This window comes from Doryrhamphus excisus, chromosome 9, assembly GCF_030265055.1.
Source record: "Doryrhamphus excisus isolate RoL2022-K1 chromosome 9, RoL_Dexc_1.0, whole genome shotgun sequence".
Taxonomy (NCBI): domain Eukaryota; kingdom Metazoa; phylum Chordata; class Actinopteri; order Syngnathiformes; family Syngnathidae; genus Doryrhamphus; species Doryrhamphus excisus.
In genome coordinates this window covers 17,313,725-17,333,417 of record NC_080474.1, presented here as the reverse complement: position 1 = coordinate 17,333,417, position 19,693 = coordinate 17,313,725, and the positions used below count along the sequence as shown (strand labels likewise).

Here is a 19,693-nt window from a genome sequence, read left to right as displayed (position 1 = left end):
AACCACACGGATTGCAAGAAAAACCCATTAATACACAAACAACAAACGTGAAATACTACATGGAAGGGGTTAAGAGTACCATATCGTCCCCAAAGCACTCTGATCACTATCATCCCAATTAATGCGGCCGGAGTCCACCATAGCAGACACAACCCAAGGGTTCAGACATATGCGTCTGCATTGGAAGTCCTCAAGTCCCGATTGGACACGGCGTTGCCAAGGAAAGTCGCTATTGGCTGTCTTCAAAGTTGCCCATCATCCTCATTTAGTTCCATCTTACTCACTGAAGGTTGGAGGTCACGGTTCGCCGGTTGTGCCTGTTTTCAGTGGTTACTTTGCAATCTTGATAGCAATTATTGTTCTATGGGTTCCAGGTGATGTTCTCAGTCCGTTTGCATCTTCTATTTCATTTCCTGTTTCCCTTCTAGGACGTGAGTTTGAAATTGGCTGTGTTTTATTGTGTGCATAATAAACATGGTTTTTGTTTCCATAGTGTAGATTAAAAGCTTTCTCTGTTGATTTGCCATTGTTTGTACTTCTTGGTTCTTGTTTTTCTTTTTCCAGGAAGTAAAAGTTGCCAAAAGTTGCTAAATGAAGTCATTGTCTAATTTGGAGGATCAGGATTTTGTTGCGTGTATATGACTTGTTCAGAATGCATTTATTCCACTTTTGGGAATGGCCTTCTTCTTTGATTTTGGATAAACATTTGCATTAAAATTGAATATTGTAACACATGGAAACTGCACGGCAGTTGAGCGGTTAACACGCAGACCTCACAGCTTGGAGACCCGAGTTCAATTCCACCCTCGGCCATCTCTGTGTGGAGTTTGCATGTTCTCCCCGTGCATGCGTGGCTTTTTCCGGTTTCCTCCCACATTCCAAAAATATGCTAGGTTAATTGGCGACTCCAAATTGTCCATAGGTATGAATGTGAGTGTGAATGGTTGTTTGTCTATATGTGCCCTGTGATTGGCTGGCCACCAGTCCAGGGTGTACCCAGCCTGAAGACAGCTGGGATAGGCTCCAGCACCCCCCGAAACCCTCGTGAGGATAAGCGGCAGAAAATGAATGAATTGGCGTATACGGTATTTGCGACAAATGGTGGGTTGTATCATGCCTAGTATAAGGACTGGCTGCGTTGCCATTTATGTTGTGCAGCATATGTCATCCTAACTAATTCTTATCCATCATCATATTACATAGCAAACCTGGCATAATTTGCTCCTGGAACAATGGTAATGGTTTTATTTCATTTGAACATGCATCAGATTACAATTGAATGCATCACAGTTCTGATTATGACCTATGAAAGAAAAGTACTGTACTTCAGGAATCCGACTGTTGTAGTGCATGTCAACGTACTAATGTCTGCCACTTAACACCGATTAAGTCGTCTCCTCTGCAAGTCGGTCAGTTGTTTCTCTCAACAGGCGCTCACATGCATAACTATGCACATGGTGTCACTCAACACAGACATAAAAATGCATCCTTTTGACTGAATGTTTCATTACTTTTTGTGTTTTATTTGTTTTCTATTCAATGCCACAACTTTAGTTTTGATTTAGTAATTTAGCAGACGCCTAAAGCTGTGTAGACAATTAAGAAAATCACATAACTTTATCATAGATACTGCATATAATTATAAATTTGTTATTTTTGTGTATGTGGCACCAAATATGGCAATTAAATGAGCAAACAGCAAAATCAATTTTACTTTCTAAAGAAATTACTGTACTAAGTGAATGGTATTCAAATTTGCAGACTGTGCAATCTTTGCATGGTCCAGGTGGTTCAAGAATAATCCCGCCTTGCGAGTAGCAAGTGCGAGCATTGCATGCCGTCTGGCCAGCATCCTTTCGTAATAGTGGCTCTCTCTATGTCTGTAAGTCCAGACAGACCAAGAGAGGGGATTTGGTCGTATGGGGCAAGAAACTGGGGCATACTGGGATCTGTGGTCCTCAAGTGGAATCCTGGGTTGTGTTCAAATCACTCAGTGATGGTGACTACAACATCCCCATTGGTCTTGCTGTAAATGGCTCCATGCATATTGGCTATCAGCTGTTCTGGCAGCTGTCAGTCAGCACCTGCCTTGAGTTATCCTCCAAACTGGCTCTATGTTGGGACATTACAGCGGTTTCATATAAGAGTCAAAGGAAGACTGGATATTACTTATTTTTAAATACTCATCTTTGTTGGATCTTGGTGTATGCCGTTCTTGCATGCACGCATACAGTACATACCTGAGGTGAGTAAAATTCTTTTGACTTCAATTATCCCATCTCGGCACCGTGTTTGTTTGATATGCTGTAGTCAATGTTGTTTTTCATTCCAATGTTTTGCCGACAGACCCAAATAGCTGAATATAAATGTTTTGTGGTATGAGCATGGCAGAATGTCTTTTAAAGCCCAACAGTCTTACAGGCTAAAACCTGCCACATGACAAATTTGATTGTGTTTGTGTTACTGCAGAAAAGAGACAGTGCAGACTTTATTTTGACAACTTGCATGTTTAAGAATTACACCTAAGCACTATTTTGAGAGTCATACATATCGAAGTTATTGAAGCAATACATTTTTCATGAATTAGTTCTCATAAGTAGGTTTTTGGCTTGTGCTAATAACACATTCTACTTCCAAATTTTAAGGTAAATACATGACCGGTACTGCAGGTACTAATAAAGATACTCAATTTGAAATGTTAAAAATCATGCAAACATTATGTGCTTTTGAAATTTGTATTCTGAAATCAGAATAAAAACAATAAAATACATGAATCCTTTGTTTAACATAGTAAATCGGTTGATCGGTTCCAAATATGAACGTGATAAGTGAATTAGTTAAAAATAGATATAATAATTATGGAAAATAAGACATTTATATTAACTCACACATGTTAACATTGTGAGAGTTCCTTGTTGTTGTTTTTTACTTGACCAGTTTCATACTTCCTGCTGTGGCTGTTGTAATATAATCAGTTTAAAACAATGTAACATTACTGACACCTAGTGATTAGTGTAGATTATCCACATCTTTGAATATCGGATTTTTTATTTGACTTCTTTTAGCCTTTTTTATGCTTGATAATGCATAATTTAGGCTAAAAATATGTAACATTTGATTAAATGTGCATAGTTTTGACTAAAAACAACCATGAAACAATAGCCACGTTTACATGAGGAGTTTTTCCTCTTTCGGAATGACCTTTCCGAAAACATGGTATACATGGAAAGGAATATTCCAATCGCTTGTCTACATGCGACCGCTATAATCAACCAGAATAGTCAATAGGGCATGCGCAGTAAAACGTAAACAACATCATGTGATACCAACTGATACAGAGTTTTTCTTTCACTTCTGGAATAACTCCGTATTGCGAGTTTTTTGTTTGTCCAGTCTTTATATTAGTTTGGAACAAAAACAAACTTTCCGCAACAGTCCAGTGCCGATTGCTGGCCTCCATTTTTAAAACTGAAGAACGTCTCGAGCTGCGTGTTATGTCATATCTCAGCATGCGCTGAAAGAATGCAAACAGGATAAATTTAAACAGGAAAAAACAAATATTTTATAGTTAAACTCGGGACATGTTTTATATAGATATATATTTTCTTTTTTAATAAAACTGGACTTGTGAATGGTGTATAGAAGGGTTTAGATTCTGTTCCACGGAAGGCGGTAATGCACACGAAAGCTGCTTTCCAACCACCAATAAACAACAGAAGAAGAAAAACACGACGAAGAAGAACGCAGTCTGACAACTTTCCGTTTGAGCGGGTACAAGATACCTAAATCAGATTGGGGAAAAGAATATTCCACCCCTGTGAATCCGATTATATATTCATTCGGATTGGCACTTTTCTTTTGGAATGAGGTGTATACAAAGGTTGAATTCTTTCCATTTGAGCAAATAAACCGAATGCAATGGGAATATTTGGGTCCATGTATACGTGGCTAGTGATAATTTGTTAATATAATATAACTTTTACTTTACTTTTTTACATACATGTTTGAACAAAAACAATAATAACATGAGAACTTTTCTCACACTAGTATCGCTCCGATACTAATACTCCGATTGGTATCAATACTACTAATATTTGAATCAATCAGCCCACCCTGACTGACTATGTGACTAAGCACAGTAAGAATGTACCACATTAATACTGTAAGAAAAATAGTGAAATAAAAGTTGAAATAATTGTGCTGTGACAGACATGTTTGACCCTACGGACACTGAAGTCGTGTCCCAAATTGTGGAAAGCGCAGCATGATACTTTTACTACAAAGAGAGTGTGTATGGCTGAATGCATACATGGCCTTTTAATAGGGGCAGCAATCAGGCAGCTGTTGCTGCTGAGCCCAAGGAAAACACGCTGGAAACATGCAGCATGTCAGAACCTCATTAACAAATGGAGCAGCGTTTATAACACTGCTGAGAGGAACAGTAAATCACTGTGCTCCCCCAGAGCGCTGAGTAGCAGAGTCTTGCCCTTTTCGATGCTCTGCTCACCATTCCCCACACACTGAATGTGTCTGTTTGTGCCCATTCACACAATGGCGGTGATAGTGTTTTTATTGTTTTTTTCCTAATTCAACAGCTGCTAAATTGTTTTTATTGATATATATTTTTTATTTTATATTTATTTTTATTTTAAAAAAAAAAGTATATTTTTTTCTAGGTTTTTGACGCACAATTATAACTTGCGCAGGTCCTGTTTGACCCTCGACCCACAACGTAGTTTGAGAAAATGCACCAGTCTTGCAGTTAACATTGAGTCACACTGAACAAATATTGAACACAAATGGACACATAAAAGGGTATCTGGAATGGTAACGCTGCCTTCAAACCTCTGGTAGATGGCTCCCTCAACAAGATGAAAATTATTTTTGAGTTGTCATCGGAGTACATCATGTTTTGAATTCCACTTGATGGACTCAACTGGATCAACTGATGGAACACTGCAGGTATTTTGTTATGTATTGTCATTTATACCTTGGCATGCGAGTGTCCCAAATAACGAGTGTTTATTGGACACAAGGTATCTCTCGGCTGAGAGCTAAAATTTGGGTTATGGGCTCCTAGTTACTGGCAGGCATAGCCGAAGACAGCTATTTGGAGGGCTTGTGCACAGTGCTCAATGAGATTGCTGTAAATAGGTACAGTCTTAGTTCTGTAAGCTACTGAACGTTCTTGAGTGAACACACTGTTTCCATTTCACTTAGTGGGTGGGCGTTTTTGCAAACCTTCATTTGTAATGTCACAATTATGGAAAAATTCGCCTGAAGAAGGTGGGATAGGCTCCAGCATGAATCATTTAATGTATATTTTTCCATTGAAGTGTATTTTAAATTCACGGTGGTCAAATGGTTAGTGCGTAGACCTCACAGCTAGGAGACCAGGGTTCAATTCCACCCTCGGGTATCTCTGTGTGGAGTTTGCATGTTCTCCTGTTCATGCATGGGTTTTCTCCAGTTTCCTCCCACATTCCAAAAACATGCTAGGTTAATTGGCGACTCCAAATTGTCCATAGGTATGAATGTGAGTGTGAATGGTTGTTTGTCTATATGTGCCTTGTGATTGGCTGGGGACCAGTCCAGGGTGTACCCCGCCTCTCGCCCAAAGACAGCTGGGATAGGCTCCAGCACCCCTGCGACCCTCGTGAGGAAAAGCGGTAGAAAATGAATGAATGTATTTGAAATGAATTTTCTATAATTCATAAATAAATATAAATATAAATATAAATATAAATATAAATATAAATATAAATATAAATATAAATATAAATATAAATATAAATATAAATATAAATATAAATAAATATATATAAATTAAATTGTATTATTATGCTCTGCTCAATTGAATTCGACAACAAAATTATGGGATTATAAATCCAATCTGACCAGAAGGTTATCAGACTTTTACCACTTTTACTTTTTTATAATTGTAATATGCTCTCTACGCATTCACACAATATAGTACATGTATTTTCACTTGCGTTAACAGTGTGGCCATGAGCTACAGTAAATTAGATTATAAAGAACTAATCTTCACTGTTGATGAAAGCACTCCTCACATCGCATCATCACCCATCAGCCGCTTTTTCCATCTCATGAAACATTGCCAAAGGGAACACTTGCGTCCTGTCCAAATCCCACACAAGTGAACACATCGATTCTTCATGCATTAGCTTCTGATTAAGTCCTTCAATAAGATATCCATCACAACTGACACAAACCAAATGGACTCGCAGACACGCGGTCTGAGTGAATTGTGTCATTGTGAGGCTGATAATGGCTGCCTTCTTACACACATTACATGCGAGTCGGGTTGGGGGGGGGTATGGGGGGTCGCCTTGGCGGCCTGTTTTTGCATTAAGAAAAATGCCTCCCATTGAATAGGGCATAGGCAGAGCAGTTAAACATTTATGGAGGTTATTTAAACAGCCGTTAACTGCAGATTAAGTGAGATCTGCGCTTCTGGCTTTCGATGAATCTGCTGTACAAATCCTGCATATGCAAACACAAACACGCCTTTAGGGAACGCACTCAGATGGACAAAACTATTAGGTAGTACATAAAATGAACAGACATACACGCCGGGCAGGCAGCCAATGTTGATTGGCCACTTTCAGAACATTTTACGATGTCTAATATCACTTCATTTTTCACATTCACTTTCCTTTTCTTTGACACAGAAGAGTCTGTCCCATGCTTGGATGACATAATAGGAAAAGGGCAAAAAGTCTGTGAAAGTCAGTGTTGTGAGTATGTGTGACTACGGGAGTATGTAACGAGTTCTTTTGTTTGTTAATAATATATCAACCATTAGAGTGCATATGTAACCACTAAATGTCATAACACAAGAACGGCATTTAGTTTTAAGTAGAACAGTCATTTGTTATTTGATGGGGTAATTTTTAATATGCTTTTACGGTAGCACCATTTGCTTTATTTTATTTGCTAGCTCCTTGTTCCTTCAGTGCGATTATTTTGGTCCTGAATGCGTGATTGAGTAATCATATGTGTGTGTGGACTAAATCAAGTGAGCAGAGGTGGTCTCCATGCCAGCCCCCTATTTGATTGTGGAAGGAAACTTATTATGTCTCGTTCGACCTCATTTAAAACTGGTCAAGCTGTTTCAGACTTATTTCATATAAATATGCATCAATGTTTATACATCATTAGAAGACTTTGAAATGAAAGTTTGACATTAAACTTAAATAAAGCTGGGTTTGGATGGCTCAGACAATAGTAATAATAGTTTTGCAGAGGAATAAAATACTGAATGTTAGAAAAAATGCCATATTGAACGGTTAAGTATATTGCAAATGGTCTTGCTGAAACAAAATACATGTGATAATTTGAATTTTATTAATATTTTCCATTAAACCAGAAAGAAATGCAATGATGAGTAAAGGCTAAGTGTTTAATAAACCAAATAAGCATGTTGATCTTATTAACGTTGTACTGTACTACTGCCTTGAGGGGGAAAAAACACAGTGCAGAAAACTTTTTTTTCTGAATTTATGGTAAATACCAGCCTACTCTTCTTATTCTACTTGGTAATTAGTGGTTTGCATCTTCTGGTGTAACCATTGTTGCTGATGTCATGTTATTTTAGGGTCTTTCTTTACAGATCTCACAATGATTCTGTCATGAACTCTGATGATTTACTTGGCCTACCTGTGGGGCATCTGTTGTTTTGTAATGGTGTTTTGGTTATGACCAACAGACAATGGCTCTGATTAATTTTCCATCTTCTATCATATCTGTTAGTTGCTTTTTTTTGTACACATAGACAACTTTCTGGATTTCATTTTGTTTCGCCCATAAAGACTCACAGGCAAAACCTTTCCTACCCGATTTGAAGCTGAGCATAGATATTCAGTGCTATTTGTTGACAGAATATGCAATATATTCAGAAACAAAGTCACATTTGCAATACGGAAACAGTCTGGAGTCTTTCTGCCAGAGCCGCATAGCGAATGAATCATGTGTGCTCAAAACTCCAAACATGGGCACGAAAGAGAGAAAGCGGAAAAGTGGCAGCAAGACTACACACAGGTAAGACCCCCTGTATAAATCTTGACATAGGGCATGGAGCGCTATCCCAGCTGTCTTCGGGCGAGAGGCGGGGTACACCCTGGACTGGTCACCAGCCAATCACAGGGCACATATAGACAAACAACCATTCACACTCACATTCATACCTATGGACAATTTGGAGTCGCCAATTAACCTAGCATGTTTTTGGAATGTGGGAGGAAACCGGAGTACCCGGAGAATGGGGAGATGCAATGGTGAATGCAATGATAGAATTACAATATGAAATAAGAAATATAAACCATTTAACATCAACGACTATGTGAACTTTGGGTGAGCATTTCTCGTCTGAAAGAGTCCCTCTTTTTCCTGAAATCAATTCAGGCATTTAGTTCAAGGGGGAATTCCAAAAAGTTGTAAGCAAAGCTCTCCATTGCACTAACACTTCCCAGCAGATGTCCGCCAAGGAAAAGAAGTACATGGACATAACAATTGTGTTTACAATCACAGTAGAAGCGAGACTACTTCACAAGACTACTTCAGAATAAGTACTAAGTAACATACGTAAACAAATAAGTGACTAATGAAACAGATAATGTACAATTCCTTTCAGTAAAAGAGGCAGTGTTGTAGTTGATGTTGAAATGAAGTTTTATTGAAGTAGAAGTATTAAAACATTTCGTGCGAAGACAGCTGGGATAGGCTCCAGCACCCCTAGCGACCCTTGTGAGGATAAGCGGTAGAAAATGAATGAATGAAAGTATTAAAACAAAAGTACGGTACTGGTCTAAACTCTAATATTTGAGTAGTACTTTAAAACTAATCAGTCTGCAATGAAATTAAGGGAAAAGGTTCCCTTTTGAGTCTGGCTTTTGACTTACCTGTTCCAGACTAATTTGGCCTTGAAAACATTGCCTGGCCCAATTGACCACTACAGGCTTGCCCACAGGAGGTAAGTGGTATTAAAAAATGAATGTCTGCAGGTAAGACCTTCCTTAAGGTGCCTCGGCGAGAGTGTTACTAGACCTTATTTACCTTTGCCAATGACACCATTTCCCAGGCAGACCTGACAGCTGTGACGTAAGGTTGAGGTTGTGGCAGGAGCTTGTTGTGGCATGCATGCCATGGGGAGTTAGTCTCCTTGAGCTGTTCTGTAATTAGCTGCAGAGGCAGGTTGTGAGGTCAACTGTACATGGAGAGGAAATGCCATTAGGTCATGAAGCTGGTCAGTGTTAGGATAAGAGACTTACAGTACGCTTGGGTGAATGAAGTATGTTTGGACTGCACAGATGAGTCAGCTGTTCCGGGATTTGGGTTCAGCACAGAATAAACAGACAACATTAAAACATTCACTGGAAATTCAGCACAGGACAGAAAGTGGGGGCTGGTGGGTTGTGTCTGTGTTTTGGTAATTTTGAGGATTTTTTTTTAAATAATTTGTTACAGTTAGGGCTGCATGGCGGTCGAGTGGTTAGCGCGCAGATCTGAGGTTCAATCCCACACTCAGCCATCTCTGTGTGGAGTTTGCATGTTCTCCCCGTGCATGTGTGGGTTTTCTCCGGGTACTCCGGTTTCCTCCCACATTCCAAAAACATGCTAGGTTAATCAGCGACTCCAAATTGTCCATAGGTATGAATGTGAGTGTGAATGGTTGTTTGTCTATATGTGCCCTGTGATTGGCTGGTCACTAGTCCTCTCGCCCGAAGACAGCTGGGATAGGCCTCAGCACCCCCTGCGACCCTCGTGAGGATAAGCGGTAGAAAATGAATGAATTGTTACAGTTACTTTCCCATTAAATATGAAATGACTCCTTAAATGTACTCGGTGGCAGGGAAAGTAATTGTTGGGTACTTTTTTGAAATATATGAAAAGAAAGTGCGGCTACCCTTTAACATTACTCCGAACAATGGTCAATATCAATAAACATGTGTCCATGTAAATAGCATGGGAGTGCTAGCATGACTGGTTAGCATGTTGGCCACACAGTCAGGACATGGGTTCAATTCTCTGCTTGGGCATCTTAGCTGGGATAGGCTCCAGCAACCCTAGTAAGGATAAGCATCATAGAAAATGGATGGAGAAGAAAATTCATTCCACAAACAAATATCAAAACTAAGCAATCAGAGCACTGTCATGAGTAATTTAATGAAACAAACTTTTCCAGGGTTTAAGAGTTTAAAGCGTTCCAATTACTAAACAACTATTGTTATTCCTGACCATGACACGAGGGCTTTAAATCAATTTTGATTTGTATTGTCACATAGAGTACTGATGCTCTGTGTTTTCTGTAGGATGGGTTATTGTGAGAAGGCTGCTCAGAGAAATGACTTGGCAGCATACACAGTTGGCTGCTTGTTGTTTTGGTGTGGGTTTGGGGCCACGGCGCCTGCCAAAGCACTGGTGTGGACAGCTGGCCCGTCTGATCCCTCTGGTCTGCTCTTAAATTGGTTTTAGCGGCAGTACTAATGAAGCTGATTATCCGTGATGCTCAAGGCCTCACTAACCCTGTGACACACCTCGCATCTGGTGAGGCCGGGAGCTCGAAAGCCGTATAACAACAAATAGAGAAAAAAAAGAATTACTTTGAATCTGAAACTTTTTTTTTTCTACAACCTATAAGAAGCCGCTGTGACCGTACCAGCTATATTACCTACTGCTGGTCTACTGCTGATGATGTCAAATGCGGTCAATGGAGCTGGAGGACAATGACTTCTGGATCCGGTTTCCGGTTCAGAGCATTCTAATGGGCTGCAAGTGTTTCTCTTGTTTTGCTTTATCTGACACTATGACTGTAGTGTTGTGTGTAGTTTGATTTATTTTGTTCCTATTGTGTGTGAAGCTCATTGCAAGTTCTGATGCGTCTGTCTTGTTTTTTGTGCAATTCAAGTTTTATGAAGATGTCGCTTCAGTCGCTACTGTTTTCCGTTTTTTTTTTTTTTTTAACTACTGGAAGCTTAATAGCTAGACAAAGAAAAAGAAAGATTTGTGGTTGCTCCCTCTCAGGAAAACACTGCCCTGAGCGTTTTGGTGGAGAATCGCATGCCACCGACTGAAAAGCTATAAATGTCAGTAGACCATGTTGTGGCTTTGCTGTTGCAAAATTACTCAACTCTGCTACTGCCAAATAAATTAAATAGGAAAATCGAGATATCATGTTCCGTCCGAAGGATGTTGCATAATAACTACAGTGGCCCATCATTTTCACTCATGGAAAGTATTAAAGTATTTAGGTGTTCCCTCGCTACATTGCGGTTTACCTTTTGTGGACTTACTGTTTCGTGGAATTGTTTTTAGTGTTTCTGGCTGTAGGGCGGCATTATGGGAGGAGGAATGAAGGATGAAAATGCATAGACATATGGGAAAATATAACAGGAGCAATATGTTTGAACAAGGATACAAAATCGCTACAGGATGACGAAGAGGTGTGATTGGTGGAGCCAAATACATCAGTCACTGGAAACTTTTTTGTGTCTCACCTCGGTTAGGTTAATCATTAAAATTCAAATGAAAGTTTGCACTTTTTGGGGGTGTTTAAACAGGAGAGAAATGTGAGATAATAATAATAATAATGCCTGCCTGAGAAAAGTGTATTTAAGTGTATGATGAGAGGTTTTACACCCTTAAAACATACAGTATATATAATAATTGTAACAAAAAAAGTTGTCTACTTTGTGGATTTCACTTATTGTGCACAATTTTGGTAAGCTATCACTCACGATAAACGAGGGAAAACACATACACTGATATTTGACAATGGATATGCAGCGCTCTTTTTCATCCAACACCGCTGCCTCTCAGCGACAAACAAAGGAGAAAAGATTATCAACAGTATTCCTACAAACATCATTGTGCTGGCAAAACGCATTTGAAAAATCTCAATGGCAGCAAATCTGTGATCCTTGTGTCGTCTAAGTTGTATTGGTTACACCCATGGGGACCGTGTTTTGCTCATGAATGGGTGTCTTGAGTAACGATCCTCACTCCCATGAGCATTGCCATTTCTCTGCTTTCACAGGGGAGTGCAGTTTGTCAGAATTGGAAATCTGTTTTTTTAGGCTGGCTTGAAAAAAAAAACAGATATGCAAACATTGGTATGCAAAGGACACAACTAATATAAAACGTGGAATATACCACGGATCAAGTGGAAAACAGAATACATTTGTCATTTTTTTTCTAAAATACCACCAAATCATGTCAAAGATGTGATATTACATGCATATGTAATTAGGAGTAATATGTAGTATGTAGCATATGTAGTTGTGAGTAATGGCGATAAAAATAACAGCATTATTGTTATCCACTGACTGGTAATCAAATTCATGACTACATTAAAACACCATTACTGAAATGTGGTGCATTTTTATGCGTTTATATCTATGCCAATGATGTTGATGCTGCTTCAGTTGCCATTGTTCACTAACACCCAGGGAACTAAATAGATAGTCAAGAAGAGTTATGTTTGCAGACTCTCAGAAAAAAAAAACACTGGCTCCTAGTGTTTTGGTAGCTAATTACAAGTCACAAGCTCAGCTCTTAGTCTTATCTCATGAAACATCCTTCAATGGCACACATTTTTGGAGCAGCTGCAGGAAGGAAAGACCTGTGATATCACTCCTTCACACACAAAAGTAACAGAATGTGTTGAGCTTTGTTAAAAAAAAAAGGTTTTGCTTACATGATAGACTACCAGTTCAAGTCAAGCACAAAGCTGTATAGGTTAAGGCACATTTTTAAAATATATTTAAAGATTTACTGACTTTATATGGGTTGTAATTGACTGTATATATAATTGGCGACTCTACACTGTCCATCGGTATGCATGTAATGTGAATGTTTGTCTATATGTGCCCTGCGATTGGCTGGTGATCAGTACTGGGGTGTATGCCGCCTCTTACCCAAAGTCAGCTCAGACTCCAGCATACCCCCACGACCCTAATGAAGATAAGTGGCATAGAAAATTGATGTAGTATTTTGTCTTTTAGGCATGTGTGCTGGTCGACATACCAACAATCTGTTTGATGGTCACAGTATACAAGGTAAAGATAACAAGCCAGTGTGATCTATTACGTTGTACTACACTTGAAGCTGCATGAAAGTTGATCTAAACAACTTAAGTACAAGATGACAATGATTTAGTTGTTTACCCATTAAGATTTTGTTTCTAACATAACATTTCTGAATGAATAAGCTAACTGATCTGAATGGTACGTGGCAACAAAGGGGTACATTTTTGTGACAATCCCGGAAGAGATTACAACGTCTTCAGGATAACAGTCTCTCAGGATATTCTGGACAATTAGGCGATCCCACGGCACGCCAATGAGAATAATGTTCCATCTGTCCTGGATGTTTTAAGATCCCCCAGGAAGAGCTGGTGGAGTTGGCTTGGGCTTGTGACATCTGGGATGTTTTACACTGCCTGCTGCCCATGCAGCCTTGACTTTTATCCCCATTGTAAGTCACTGTCCCTTCCCGTGTGACTTATGTGTGAAGTGTCTCGAAACAATAACATTTACACTGTATTGGAAAATATAGCTACACAATAGGGGTATTTGACTGTATGATTTTTTTTTTATTTATGTAGAAAAATTTGAACAGTACAGAATTTTTATGGTAGATTTATTTTTAATTGAGAGAAACAGAACTTCATATTGGGTTGTGGACTCCTACAGAGCAGCTACACATGATAACCTGCACAGAAAGCTTTCTAGAGCTTCCAGAATCTGCACCTATTCCAGCTGTATATGCTTGGATTTTGGATTTCTAAAATTGTCTGTTTTAATTTATTCCACCCACTGCCCGCCTCCAGGTACGCCCACTTCGCTGTGATTGGTCACACTCACAAGCTTTCCCCAAGACTTCCGGACTCCTCCCTAAAGTAGTAGTAGCCAGTTTCAGGGATTGCCTTGCTTTGTATATAACTTAGCTTTGCCCATAAAGCTTGTACCTTAGCATGACCATATAAGGAAGCCCAGCTAACTGTGATGTCAAAGTTAGCGGCTGAAGCAAAGCTAACATCACAAGCTCTCTGAAACGGAGCGTTTGGAGCCATTCTTCTTTCAACCTCTTTCAGGGCTCACTTCCAAATGGCATGGTAATAAAGTAAAAAAAAAAGTCCCTTTTAAAGTGTGTGGTAATGCAGGACAACTGCCACATGTTCAAATAAGTAAGTAGCAGTTACATCATTATTATATGGAATGCTTTCATAACACTAGTCCCGACAACGTTATTTCATAACAGTTGTAAATGGGACAGTGTAAACAGGACAATTGTGTTACTGGGCTGTAGTGAGAGACAGCATCCAAGCTGTTTACATTGGACTCAGTCAGGCATAAACACACACACTCCCTCTCCCCACATTATGTGCTTTGTCTCTGCATCTCCTGGCCTGTGTGCTGCTCCCCTCTTTTCAAGAGCCCACTCTGTGCTATTTCGGAGCACACCTCTCAAAGGCAGGGCAGGGGTCAAAGGTTAAATGTCTGACCTTGTTTGTCAGGATCTGCCATGGGTCACTCATGACAAAACACATTTCTGCTTGATTTCTTGTATTTTTTTGTACTTGATTGTCATTTACACTGCAATTAGCGGAGAGGCGTATGGGGATGAATTATTTAAAAATAAATGTTTATCCAAGCGAACAAATATTACTTGCATTTCTGAAAGTTTTTTTGCAGTAATTTTATTGGTCAGTCTTGAATGTTGGCCTGACATCTTCCGCCCTCAAGACCTGAGTTCAAATACTTAATGCACTGCAGTCGATATGAAACTACTCAACACCGGATACATTTCTATGGTTATTAATAACTTTTCCATCTTAGTATAAAAAGACAGACATTGCTCTTCATAGAAATAGAGTTTCTTAAATGTCTGTTAAGAGTTGGGTCAGTGCACTGCTCGACCACAATTGCTGCAATCATTGATTGAACTGGTTAATGATGTCAAAGGAGTTGGCAGCACAGTCCCCAAAGCAAACAGTAACACATTTTGAAGTAATGGATTGAGATCCTACAATGTCCCTAAAGTACAGGCCCTGAAATTTGACAGTCAACACCTGATGACTCACACGAGGATTGGGAGAATATGATGTAGTCACATGAAACCATAAATGAGCGCTTTGGCATCAAGCGGACCGGATGTATTCGGAGGTCAAGAAATTGTGGATATGAGCCCACCATCTTAAATAATACATTCTGCTTTGGGGCTGTTTCTCTGACCAAATTAAATCATAAACTTTATTTATATATTTGATGTAACGATGCAAACTTGCTAATCAGATAAAATGGTTAAATTTAATGTATGCTCATGTTAAAGGTTAAATAACTGTTAATACTGTTAATTTGAATCTGAAAAAAACAATTTCTCTACCCATCAACTATATGTGGTTTCCTAAGTTTTTCTTATTTGCTGTTTTATTATTATTTTATTTATTCATTACTGATTGATTTATTTATTTTCTTTATTTAGATTGATTTATTTTTTCATCTTATTTTATGTAGTAAATAAAAATTAAGATATTTGAGAACAGTTGAATGTTTTATCAGAACTTTTCTTGTGGAATACCGGAACCAAAGCACTGAAAAGTGTAGGGTATAACAGAAGCAAAAGCATTGAAGTATCTGCAAAAACACATTATCCGTCAATTACATTATAAACGAGTATCCAGCTCATCCCTAGAAAAAAACCTAAGGTGAGGCTGCCACAACCGTCTCGTCTCAGTTTAGAATGCAAACCCTGCATTTAAAAAAAAAAAACCTTGCGTGAACATCAGCTGAAAGACCAAAAACTAACCACACATTTGCAAAGAAGTGTTGGCTCACGATAGACTTTGAACCCCAGCAATGCTCAGTGGCTAGCCTTGACCTTGACAATCAAGCAGGCTGCCGTCACACCTCATTAACATTAACAACATTCTGCATGGTGTGAACTCTTGGCTGTGGGAACCTTTGGGATTTTTATGGCTCCAATTGGCTGCCAGGTTCTAACATGTGGAAAAAGGAAGTTGTATTGTCTTCATTGCAAAGCTAATGATGGGCAGCGTTCATCAAAATGTTTCACAATGTGCAGTGGATAACAACCCCCTCTGAATGCTGTAAATACAAAGACAATGGTTGTTATTTAATACCTTTATGACAATCAGTATTATCCAATGAGCTTCTCAGTCTGACAACAGGATTGCCAATTGCCATGATCAATTATGTGATTCATACACATTTCATTTATTCTCAGACAATAAGAGTTCTTAACAAAAGGTTGGTAAGTTACTGGAATTAAAAAAAAAAAAAAAGAAATACAAAAATTCTCAAAGCCACGGCTAAATACAGTGGTATGAAAAAGTTTGGGCATCCTTGATCATTTTCAAGATTTTCATTGATAATCACTGGTTGTTCGGATCAACCATTTCAATTAAATATATCATATAACAATCCTAGTTTAGACCCGGAGTGGCAAGCCAAGAAAAATCTCAGATAAGCAGAGGCGAAGGATGGTGGGAACAGTCAAACTCAACCCATAGATCAGCTCCAAAGACCTACAACATGATCTTGCTGCAGATGGTGTCACTGTGCATCGTTCAGCTATTCAGTGCACTTGTATGGAAGAAGCCTTTTCTGTGCACATTTGAGGTATGCTAAAGCACATTTGGACAAGCCAGCTTCATTTCATAATAAGGTGCTGTGGATGCGGTGGTGCGGTATGCATGGCGGATGAAGAACACAATGGATGAACAAACACTTGCTAACCACAGTAACATTTGGTGGTGGTTGGATGCCAGACTGACTAAATTGAGAGCATTCGGGAAGTAGACCATGACAGTTCCTTGTAAAAAGAATCATCTCTTGTGTGTTCATATCAATCTTAGAACGAAACATGAAACCAGGAAATGGCAATAAACAACAGAGAAAACTAAGAGAAACTAAGTGATTCTACACAGAACAGTCATCACTTGAAACTGACCTGGCTGCTGAGGAAATTACCAGTGTTTAAAAGAAAATGGGGTGAATGGGGGCCTATTGTAAGCAGGCTCAAGAAGCTTTGAAATACAAGGGGCAGGATCAGCTTCCTCAGTAGTAAAAAAAAAAAAACATGAAGGCCAAAACTGTTTTTATTCTGCCATAAAGAGGCCTCCTGCTTTACAGAACTGTTTACACAAAATAACCATTACGGCATTAAGAATATTCCAGAAATGTGATGGTTTCCCACTTCAAAGCAGAGGAAAACATACAGACAGCGCTATACAGTCGTCCCTCGTTTATCGCTGCTAATTGATTCCAGACCCGACCGCAAGTGAATTTCTGTGAAATAGCATGCAATAAAATGTAATACATATGTAGTTAAAGCATATAAACCCGTTTAACACATTGTAGTTTTGTAATCATTATTAGAGCCCTGTAGACATGAAATAACAACCCTATAAGTCACCTTTACACTTGTTAATTATTTGTTTACAAAACATTGCTCTACTGTAATGCACAGGCTACAGGATCATTATTATAATTATTTATGAAATGGTTTGGAATGGAGTGGAAAAGAAGGACAAAGTAAGTGGCCAAAAATGTACCACTTCCGCATGGAATGGATATAGAACCTCTTTCACTATGTCATGTTGGCGATGCCATGGCTGACTCCACGCAGAGGGTCCCACAACAGAGCGAGAAGACACCCACAATCATAAACCCTGCCAGCCCCTCCTACACATGGGGCAGCCCCCATGAACGGGAAGGGTGGCGGCAGAAAGAGTCCGACACCAAGATTCCTCGAGCCCAGGCCATCAAATGCCAGTAGGCTCTCGGACCCGGGACCCCACAGCCAGCAACACACCCATCACCTAGGAGGACAAGGCCCCACCATAGGCCCCCCAAACAGAGCCCACAGTGCACCACTGCCCCAATGGCAGACCATAGCGCCATAGCGAACCCCTCTGGATGAGGACGCAAGGGAAGCAGGCCCCCAATCCAGCCTGTCACCATCTCCCCCAGGGCGCCAGAGTTCCTAGCTGCCCAGATTCCCCGCCTATAGCAACCCCGGGTGCCCTGCAATATTCCCCCAGCCAGCAGCCGATCACCAGGCGCGGCAAGCCAAGCAAGGCCCCTAGTTACGCCAGCGCAAACTCACAGGGTGTCGGCACCCTACTCGTCTGAGCAGGCAGGGCGACACAACCTGGCACCTCTGTTGCCAGGCAACAGTAACTCACTCATCAGCAGTCGCTTTGTTTAGACAACACAGTCATCTTAGTTTTATACAACTGTAAATCTGAGTTATTGTTATTAAAACACTACTGTGACAACAGTAAGATAATTAAATATAAATAGAAGTTGACAGTTAATAATAGCAAATGTGTGATGGCCTGTCATGGTTGGAGACACGAGAGTTGTGGCAATATGAAAAATGACGCAAACCAAAGTCAATTGGCAGCTCTGCGGAGAAACACACAGAAATTAATAATAATAAGTACAGTGTCCAAAAGAGCAGATATCACATCTGCAGTAATGGGGAACCAGAGCAGTCCAGCCAGATGCCGGGACCAAGAGTACAAGCTAAAAAGGACACACAAAATTGAGAATCAAAGTTTAGCATGGGAGCTAGTAGCAATGCATATCCTAAAAGTGTGATTGACTTGGGACTTATTCCACATATATTCCAACCCTAACCCACATATATTATAGTTTAGCTGACTACCAGTATAAATAGAGGACAAATATATTTTTCTCATATATTTTCACCATCCATCTTCTATGGCATTTCTCCTTGGGTTGTGGGGGCACGCTGGGGGCACGCTGGAGCCCATCCCAGCAGACTTCGAATGAGAGGCGGGCGACAAAAAGAAGACTAAGCAGAACATAGGCAACAAACACATTCTTTTTCAAACATTTCAATGCTTTTTAACCTCATGTAACTACAATAATTTCACTAATTTCACTGTACAGTGAGTTTAATTTGCTGGGTGATGTTTTTATCTTCTGTATTTTTGTCACTTGAACAGGCATGATATGTATTTTTAAGCTGTCACACCAGGTTGAAGATAGGTGTCAGCGTTTAGTTATTATTTGGCTATAAATCAGTCCGCGCAACATGTATCCATAATTATTTTTTCTCAAAGTGTATGTTTGACCGCTGGTTTATTGACATCTTAAAGAAAGAAAACTCCTCCAGAAAGAACTGTAAGGGCGTAACCAAAGCTAAAAGGATAGCTGACATGCACGAGCATGTCCATTCAGAGAATAGACACCAGGTGATGTCCCCTTAGACAAACACATGATTCATGCAAGCTCATTTCATGTATCCTTGTGACAATTCATAGATGAAAGATACAAAAATGATGTAAACAATATACAGGTAAATAACACTGTTCATTTGTATTTATAAAAGGTATTTTGTTACGGATAGTTTTAGTCTTTTTTTGTTCACTAAAATGATTGAATCAAGGTTGCTGATATAGTTAATCTTCAAACAGCTAAAATAATGCATAAGGCTAAAAATAACCAATTAGTTAAAAATGTCATCTAATACTTCTCGACAAGAGAGGAGAAATATGATCTCAGGGAAGAACTACATTTAAAACATTGAAATATTTTGAAAGATAATACCAAAAGTAAATATCTTTTAACATTTGGCAATAGTTTCTCTGCAAAGATAACCAGATATTCCTGGAATGATT

At 39.4% G+C, this 19,693-nt stretch overlaps 1 long non-coding RNA gene across 1 annotated transcript in view; it reads right to left on the bottom strand.

Annotated features, from left to right (window-relative positions):
• LOC131136259 (uncharacterized) overlaps nucleotides 1-19,693 on the bottom strand; it is a 44,886-nt gene that overhangs the window by 5,723 nt on the left and 19,470 nt on the right. The window lies entirely within an intron of this gene.